The sequence below is a fragment of the Apium graveolens genome, chromosome 7 (assembly GCF_009905375.1).
Source record: "Apium graveolens cultivar Ventura chromosome 7, ASM990537v1, whole genome shotgun sequence".
NCBI classification, from domain to species: Eukaryota; Viridiplantae; Streptophyta; class Magnoliopsida; order Apiales; family Apiaceae; genus Apium; species Apium graveolens.
The window spans coordinates 99,046,168-99,054,995 of NC_133653.1; the positions used below are offsets into that span (position 1 = coordinate 99,046,168).

The following is an 8,828-nucleotide window of genomic DNA, read 5'->3' on the forward strand; positions in this document are numbered from 1 at the left end:
CCCGAGTCAGAAGTTTGGGGTCCATAACACATACACAATACTCAAACCTGTATATGAAATATTCTTTGCAATGACCCTACTTTACATAACCACGGATCGCAACAGGTTAAAGTATGAAAACAAGCCACAACCTTAACTTTTATTATAATGTACCAAATCCCAACTAATTTAACTTACAACTGATAATAAAATTATTCTTACAATCTTACTATCTCTTTACCGAATGAAGCTCCTGCTAGCTCGATCCAACTCACACTGGAACCTTAGCCCGTACTTTGGACTGAGGAACTTCACTATCATCCATATCTTTTTCAACTGTAAAATATATAAAAAGATTCGCAAGAGTGAGCTAACTAGCTCAGCAAGTCATAATAACGATAATTGAGGTTAAACAATGATCAAATCAGATGATTCAGAGGAATCAATTTTCTTTTTAACTAATCATTAGAATTGGATATTCATTTTAAGTTTTAAAAACCAAGGTTAGGCTGCTGATCAGACACGCACTAACCCCGAGCGAAGCACACAACTCTGCTCTACGAACTGGATCCAAGGCACGCATTAGCCTAATTCGACCATGAATCTGGTCTGACCACGAATCTGGTCCACATAAGAAAACTATCCAATTCTAAAATAGTTTAGTGTAGTAAACAATGTAATTCAATAAGCAAGATCATAATCAACAACGATAAAGCATTGGTATAAAAGCGTAATGCAATTCATGAGTATCACAGGGGTATATCAGGGTATGTATAAGAAACGGTTTTCAGTTTGTAAAAGGATCAGGTACTGGACCAGTAATGATTTTTCAGGGTATAGTTCTTTGATGTTATAAAGAATGGTTGGGGTATAAAAGTTTCTGCATTTTCAAACAATTTTGTTCCAGTATTTGGTGTTTGATAGTTATACATTTGGGGAGTAGTGTCATACTTATGTGATTTGGTATCTGAAAATCAACAAAGAATGGTTTACGAAAAATTTAAGGCTTATGACTCAAGAATCAAATGAGGTGATTCGAGTTCAAGGTTGTATGATTCAAAGTACTTACAGTATAAAACAAAGCTATTTTGAATACTTAACAATATTTCACGAGAGAATTTAGAAACATTTACATTATATCTTGAAAAAGGTTTAGAAATACTTGACTTACAGGGCTTTACAACTATTACTGATCAACTCCGAGCCGACTCTGCCGCTCAGGCTTTAACGTCTAACCATTAGATCACATTGGATTCAACTTCGATACTCAGGTTTTTCTGTTAAAACTCTACTGGGCTCGTCGACTGACTACTAGGTCATCTTTAGTCCATCGTCCACTTTCGGTTTCCCGACTAGAACCTACAAGGTCGAAATACTCTATGTTAAACACCTGGTTATGCTTGACATATCCTCGCTATAACCTACCCATACGATAGCATATTCCAACTTGTAATTATTCAGGTTATAATAACACAAACAACAATTAGGGTTTCTCATTCTCGAAATCGGTTGAGTGTTTGTTTTCAGAAAATACGTATACTCATCATTTTACAAATTAGGGTTACTGAGTTTTGGACAGAACATTCATCGCAACATACAATCAAGTTCGTATAACGTATAAGTATATATATTAACTCAACGTCCCGATAATTATCGGATACGCTCTCGCATTTCCATAGTTCGATTTCCCGGAAATCGGACAGCGTCCCCTTTGTTTATCGGACTACCCGTCGAAACATCATCGACGTCAATTCAACAATCAATCAATCCAATCAATTAACCAACAACCACCATCACTTATGCAACAAAATCTCAATAAAATCTTTATATACCCGATTAATATTTTTCATTGTGGAGAATAACTTTACGAATTAAATTAGTATTTTAAATTTTAGGACTCAGAATAAATATCATAGTCCACCGTCAGCTCCTCGAGTATCATCGCTGACCGCGACGAATCTCGGAGGTACCCGATTCGGATGCCCATCACGAGTTTCACCGATTGATTAATAAAAATTTTCACAAAAATATTTATTTCACGAATTGTAATCAATAATTCCTGTAGATATCAATAAAATTAATTAATTATTTCCAACAATACGCATAAACAATTCGGCAAACAACACAAGGTGACACACGCACACGCGCTGCCCAAACAAAACGAACAAGGGTCACCTCACCGGTGCTTTTTCCGGCGGCAACCAAACGAAATGGAACAACAGCCTCATAACAGAGGTGTATATATATGATAATCACACACACCCAAATATATACCACACACACAAGTATAACAAATCAAGGCAGAACAGAGCTGCGGCCGAAATCAAGGCGGCCGCTGGAAAATGAGGCGGAGGCGACGACTTATTGGAGGAATCAGATGACCGGAAAAAGAGGGAAAATGGCGACAATTACCAGGAACAAGGAAGGCTACAGAGAATCAAGCGAAACATATTAGAGAGGGAGAGACCAGGAAGAGAGTTCGAGAGAGATCGAGAGATATGGAGGAGAGGAGAGATAGATAACTTTGTTTATGGAAAATAATTATCTAACTCTCCTGCCTTGCACACATAACACTGGAGGAAAGAAAATAAATACGTGTCCATTTAGTTGCAGGACACGTATAATACTTATCTGAATAACCCTGTTTCATACCGTTTTAATTTATTTAACGGTATAAGGTGCGAATAATTATTAACCGAAACGATTCCAAAATAATCTTAAAAATTATAAATATCCCAACGTTCATGAAAACATAAATTTCGTAATTTTAAAATAATTTCTGAAATGCAGTTATACCCGCTTTTAGCAATTAAACGAATCGACATGACGGTAAAATTAATCCCGAAAATTTCCAAAATAATTTTAAAATTCTCGAAATATTTCAAACTTAAATATGTATGAGTTTCATAATTTTTGAAGAATTCTGAAATTAAATACAGATTTTGCAAGTAAATATAATCAGAAAATCACACAGGGTTAAATAATTGATGAAATATTGATTTCTAAATTTTATAAAATCCCAAAAATAAATATTGTAATTATGGAAACATAAAAATAATTTTAAAGACATTCCAAATATTTATGCAATTAAATTTGTATTAAATCCACTTTTGAAATTGAAAATAATTCAGTACGACTCCATAATTAATCACGCGGACAACCCGGTACACCATAAATCACAAATATGTATAATAATCAAATAACACATAGCGGTCAAAACTAATATACATATTTTATTTAATTAATACTTCCACAATTACCTATTAAATAATTCAAAAATACACGAGTCGTTATAAGCGACGTAAAAGAAGCGCTTCTTGGGAGGCAACCCAAGTTTTTTGTACATTAGTAGGTTGAGGAAGTAAGAAGAAAGGAGAAAAATACAAAAAAATCAGAAAAAGAAAAAATTAAGGGCCACTTCAGTAGCTGAGCGCGCCCGCGCTGTTACGGCGCGCGGCCGCACTGTTTTTCAGTAGCCAAGTGCGCCCACGCTGACCTAGATCGTGGCCGCACCGTTTTTCCAGAAGGTGAGCGCACCCACGCTATCCAAGTTCGCGGCCACGTCGGGTCCTGTTCGAAATATATTTTTACTACACAATAAAGAGAAAAATTGGGACTTTTACTCCAAAATCAGTTCTCACCCGATTTTTACTCTTCCACATCCCATAATTCCCTCTCCCAATCAAAACCATTATTCCCACGATTCCCATAATCAATTCCCACTTCTATTCCATATCTAATTCTCAACCCTCCACCTATAAATACACACACTTATACATAAACTTCTCCACCACTTCAAAAATTTTCAAACACAAATCTCTCTCAAACACTTAGTTTTTATTTTCTCTTATTCAATCCCAATGGCACCAAAGAGGCAAAGAACGCAAGTAGGCACCAGCACCACCGATTCTTCATCTGCGGGTGGTGTGAGGCCAAGGTTTTTTACTCCTGAGGCTGAAGAGGAGTACACGAGGCTTCTCTCGAAGCCTATTGCTAAGGAGCGAGGTTTTCTGCCACCGGGGAAGGATGGTAAGTTGTTGGGGATGATTCTCGAGATGGGATGGGTTCCTTTTTGTGAGGCTCCTGCTGCTATGCACATGAGTGTTGTGCGGGAGTTCTATGCTAACGCTAAGGCAGAGAAGAATGGCTTTACGGTGGTTAGGGGGATGACTATAAAGTAGAGTGCTGATGAGATTAGGAGGGTGATTGAGTAGCCCGCAAGGAAGCCCGATCTAGACACTTGGAATGATAAGACTCCCGAGGACTTCAACTTGGATCTGATCGTTGCGACTTTGTGTGTTCCTGAGACTCACTGGAAGTTCAAGAGGGGCACTACTGATTACTCCATGTTCCCTGTGTCGTGCATGAACAGGTTTGCACGGGCTTGGAACTCGTTTATTTGTGCTAACATCATGCCATATTCGCATGTGCATGAGATTACCGTGGAGCGTGCTCGTCTGCTATGGGGTATTCTTCAGGGTGATTACATTGATTTGGGGATGGTGATTTATCAGGAGATTTTGAGATTCTTGAGAGAAGGTACTACAGGTGCTATTCTGTATGCGTCCGTTGTGACGAAGTTGTGTGTGGCAGTTGGTGTTTATTGGCCCGCACATGAGCAGCTGCAGCTTCCCAGTGCTCCTATCGACAGTTCTACACTGTTGAGTATGCAGGAGTGGTATGGAGGGAAGCCCAATCCTAAGGGGCTTGGGTATTCATATGATTATCTACCAGGATGCGTACCCATGGATCAGGCTACTGCGGGAGGTTCTCAGTATGCCCGTAGAGCAGCTTGGAGAGCACAGTTAAGAGAGTAGGCTGGCTCGTCGCAGCAGCAGCAGCAGGAGGCAGCAGAAGCAGAGGTTGGAGCTGGTTTAAGTTCGACGCAGTATAGGTGTCTAGCGAGGATGATGGATGCGATGCACGACATTCATAGTCGGTTTGCGCATGATCTCACCCAGGCACTTGGGAAAGCTTTTAGAGCCACCGGTGTTGACATCCAGTGGCCAGTATTTGGTGAGGACTCCGTGTATCCGCCTCCTGACATGCCTGACACTCCACCCGTTGAGGGTGATGATTCTGATTCGCAGTAGGTATGCCTGAATTCCTTACTATTACCTTCACTGAGGACAGTGAATATTTTAAATTTGGGGGTAGTAGTTGAAGGAATATGTTTTCTGTGAGTCACATATAGTTGCATATTCATGATAGTTTAGTACATATAGTTTGTATATTTTGCCATGTAATTTTTTTTGTAGTTTTTATGATATTTTGTTCATTTAGTTTCATGCATTTGTATTATACATGATCCCTTAGATGATTTTCCTGATTAACTTGTGATATTGATGTTAGTGTAGTGATGTCGTGTTTAGTGATGTTAAGTCTTATCGAATTGATTTGCATGCTAGAGATAATTGTATTTCACTAAGTCTTATAGGTTGCTAGAGTGCTAGATCATGATCGTGGTTTGTTGGTTTATCGAGGTTTAATCGCTTGTTTATATTTACTCTTAATAATAAAAGACATGGATATTTAAAAATTGGGGAAATTGGATTTTATTGCTAGTTGTTGTGGCTAGGTGTCAAATGGCTAGTAACCGGCTCATATTTATATGAGTAGTCTAGGGTTGAGTGAGATGGAGTGAAACACACTCGTTAAAAAATTTGAAAAAAAAGAAAAAGAAAAGGGAAAAAAAGAGAAAGAAAAAAAAAGTGTTATGTATAATTGATCACGAGTGGGCTCTTTAGTACTCGAGTTATTAAGTTCTTAGGGGACTTTGTGCCTAGTGACCTAAGGCTTTTATAGTCTGGGATCCGCTAACCTAACGTACGCTACATGGGTACTATTGTATAAGTCTTTTGTGGACCCCACTCATTGCACGATCAAATAAGCATACTTGTGTTGTTTTGTTGAGAATAAAAGCATGAATCCATGTTAACTCCGATATAAGAATTGAAGTGTTATAAGTTATTTTGATTTTATCTTTTATTCTATTTATAAGCTTGCAATTGCTTTGATAAGTAGTGAGTCATTATTGTTGATCTAGTTGCAATAGTATATCTGTAAGCAGTTGCACACACGCACGTCTCTTGTTTGTAGATTGATTTGTGAGATTTGATTGATCTTTATGCGAATAACTGCATTTGCTGAGGTGTTGCTTGTTGATTGGTTTAGTTATTCTAAGGGGATCGCTGCATTCATTTAGTTACATTCATGCATATTTTAATTCTTGTTCTTTGAGTCTGTTTATGCTTGAGGAGAAGCATCGATTAAAGTTTGGGGGTATGTTGAGTGGAATTTTGACACTTTATAATGCTCTAATAAGCTTTGAATTGATGCGTTTGTACTCAAGTTGTTAAGTGTTTTGACGTGTTTTTTAGTATTTTTGCATTTCAGGCATTATCTAGGTAGTCAGGTGAATTAGCATTGTTTTGGTGCTAATTTGGTGTCAAGGTGATGTTCGAATACAAGCTCGTGGAAAGCCAGCTCAAATCTGTAAGAAAAAGAAAGAAGTCAAGTTTTGCCAGAAGCCCAGCGTGCCCGCGCTGATCAAGCGTGGGGCCGCACCCGAACTTCAGAGAGCCAGCGCGCCCGCGCTGATCAAGCTCGCGGCCGCGCCAGGTCGGGTTTCAAGAATAGAAGACTGTTTTCTATACTTCTCTGCTGTTTAGGGCTGCTATATAAATAACTTTAGGTCATTTTTAATAATATATCAATCTAGAGACTTATCAAGGAGAGCTGTAAGAAGACCGTGTTAGCACGATTCAATGAAGACGAAGAAGATCTTGTTTTACTTGTGAATCTTTGTTCTAAGTTGTAACTTGGATGCTAGTTTTCTTATTTGCGAACCTTACTCTTGTTTCATACTTGGTTTTATTTATTCGTTATAAAGACTATGTTTATTATACCATGCTTTCATCGGAACCCACGTTGATGATGAGTCCGATTATGGGTTAATCGTTATCGTGGGGTTCTAGCGGATTTATTTATGGATTTCTTTAGTTAATTTGTTTCGATGCCTTAGTATGTGGTGATTGTATGATAACCTAGTATTGGTTGTCCGTGTTCATCTTATGAGCATCGTGAACTTATAAGACAGTGTGTTAATTCTTAATGAAGCGAAAGTGAATATAGAGATTAGAACTTGCCATGCTAGCATAGGTTCATGTATTTTTTATGCATGATTCGTAGGTAATTTTAACCATCTTACTTGTCCTATGTAATCAAGAGAGATAACTTGTGCTTAAACCGTTATGTTGATAAATTCTATAGACATATAGGGTCTCAATATAATTGGTGTCTATTCAGCTTCTATCTCTTTTGTGGATGTCTGGTAGTTTGGTATTCATGCAACGAAAGTTGGCGTTTATCAGTTTCGTGTTATCTGATTACTGTCATCACCGTTGCATGCTAAGGTTAAGAACAATAAAGCTATTGAATGAAGTATCTAATGAAGTTAGAATCCCATGTTTATCATATATATTAATTTAGTCAATCTTATTCTCTTATTTATAATTGTTAGTTTAATTCTTAGTTATAATCAACCTCAAATTGTTATCGTCTTAGCATTGAATAATAACCATACATTATTGCTTAAGTGCATGAATTAATTAGTTAACTAAGCCAGTCTCTATGGGAACAAACTAGAAAAGATTCTATACTACTTGCGAATTTTAGTGCGTGTTTAGCGACTAACATATACTTTCGTGAATTATTAGCGCGTGTTTAGCGACTAACATGTTTTTGGCGCCGCTGCCGGGGATACGGTGTTAACTTTTAGTTTATGTGTTTGTCATAAGTGATCGTTAAAGTTCATTGACTTGGGCATTGTTACTTACCTACTCTTTTTTTATCATGTTTCAGGTATTTAGCGAGTGTGTATGCATACGCGTTCGGGGGTTCGTAAGAGAAATCTGGATCAAGCCTAGGAAGAAGTTGTAGTGATTCGAATAGAAGTTTTTGAGGATGAAGAGAAAGTAGAAGAAGAAGAGAAAGTCGAGGAACCAGCTCTAGTAGTGATGGGAGATCAAGCAGAAAATCCTAAGGCTCTGATGGACTATTCTCAGCCTAAGATCGATGATATTCAATCGAGTATCATCAGACCAGCCATCTCGACTAACACTTTTGAGCTCAAGTCGAGCACAATTCAGATGATACACACCTCAGTTCAGTTTGGGGGTTCTCCTACAGAAGACCCCAACATGTACATCAGGGATTTTATCGAGATCTGCGACACTTTCAAGTTCAATGGGGTGACTGAAGATGCTATCAAGCTGCGACTCTTGCCATTCTCTCTGAGGGATAAAGCAAAGTGTTGGTTACATTCTCTACCACCGGGGTCTATCACTAAATGGGAGGATCTTGCTCAAAAGTTTCTCACTAAATTCTTTCCTATGACGAAGACTGCTGCAATCAGGAATGCTCTTACTCAGTTTGCTCAGTAAACTGGAGAATCTCTGTGTGAGGCTTGGGATCGATATAAGGAGATGCTAATGAAGTGCCCACACCATGGCATGCCTGATTGGATGATTCTAAACTATTTCTACAATGGTTTGGGCGCTCAGTCTAGACCTATGTTCGATGCAGCATCTGGTGGAGCCTTATGGGCCAAAAGCTATAATGAAGCTTATAAGTTGATTGAGCTCATGGCAGCTAATGAATACCAGAATCCTACGCAAATACTGTTGTAAGGCAAGGTAGCAGGAATTCTGAAAGTGGATACAACTACTGCTATAGCTGCTAAACTTTAACTTTGACGATGAAAGTGGACTCTTTGGCAAATTTTGGAGTTAATCAAATAATAGTGTTTGTGAGCTTTGTGCGGGGGCATATGAAACTGAGCAGTGTGC

The 8,828-nt window shown here is 38.3% G+C and overlaps 1 non-coding gene across 1 annotated transcript; it reads right to left on the reverse strand.

Annotated features, from left to right (window-relative positions):
• Positions 1 to 8,387: 8,387 nt before the first annotated feature.
• On the reverse strand, positions 8,388 to 8,494 carry LOC141676161 (small nucleolar RNA R71). Its single transcript, XR_012556766.1, has one exon. It is a non-coding gene; the product is annotated as a small nucleolar RNA R71 (small nucleolar RNA).
• Positions 8,495 to 8,828: the final 334 nt, after the last annotated feature.